We start from the raw sequence: 1313 nt of genomic DNA on the forward strand, positions 1-1313 counted from the left end.
AAAAACAAAGCAAAAACAAAACAAACAAAAAAAAAAACCAACAAAAAACAAAAACAAAAAACAAAAAACAAAAAACAAAACAAAAACGAAACAAATAACCCCCAACCACCAAACAAAGATTGAAAACAAAAATAGAAAGTGTGATTTATGTAATGGCTTGTAATCGCCAAAATGGCAACACACGATATTGGAATGGGTTCTAGATAGCATCGTCTGGTCTCGGGTATCAATAAATAAATAAATAAATAAATAAATAAATAATGAAAAGAAGTGAGAAAAACAAAAACAAAACAAAAAACAAAAATACAATGAAACACGCGCACGTGTTTGCATGCAAACAAATAAACACACACACACACACACACACACACACACACACGCACGCACGCACACTAACGAGACTACTCATCTTCAAATTCTTCATTGATCAGTCAATTTCTTTGTCTCTCACTCTCACGCCTCCTCCTCCTCCTCACCCCCCGCCCCAACACAAATCACATCTCACTTTGTTTCTCCGCTCCCACTCATCACCCCGTCCCATCCCGTCTCACTTTGTCTCAGGCCCCTTCTGTCGTCTCCAATTACTGCCGTAATCTGGAATAATCTCGAATATACAAATTTGGCCAGAAAACTCGTCCTTCAAATATCGATCGATTTAAATGACCCTCGTCCTGTCAAAAACTCTCAAAACTGAAATTTCGCAATATCCTCGTGAAAGTCCCGGGTTAGAGATTATTTGACAAGACGAGAGTCATTTAAATCGATCGATATTAGAAGGACGAGTTTTCTGGCCAAAGTTTTTAAAAAGCGTTTTTCCAGAGTACAACCGTTAACTGGAATATTTAAAAAAAAAAAAAAAAAAGAACAATAAAAAAGAAGTGAAAGCTCATTCTTTCTCTTCCTTAAAATATGTCACAAAAATTCCTAAGTTGTCAACATCCTAGTTGAGTCACGAGCAGACGACGCAAACTTTAGCATAAAACAAACTGTCATTTCAACTGAAAACATCACACATTTATTGTCAACAAGGAATCTTATTTAATTTTCCATTGTTTTAGAGGTAAGGTAAAGTTAACCATCATATTATATTTTGTATGAAAGTACTTTATCATTTATCGTGAATGTGTTCTCTAGTTATCATTGTGTTATGAAAGTGTGTCTTGTCAATTACTAGATAATGATATTCTGTCGTGAAAAAAAAAAGTTGTTAAAAAGTTAATATATTAATTTTTAAAAATGTGATTCGAAATATGTGAACACCGTCTCAAAACGGTTATTTTGTCGGTATAAATCGAGACCGACGTGCACTTATT

Source organism: Berghia stephanieae, chromosome 11, assembly GCF_034508935.2.
Source record: "Berghia stephanieae isolate SIO BIC M18660-M18661 chromosome 11, UCSD_Bste_1.3, whole genome shotgun sequence".
NCBI classification, from domain to species: Eukaryota; Metazoa; Mollusca; class Gastropoda; order Nudibranchia; family Aeolidiidae; genus Berghia; species Berghia stephanieae.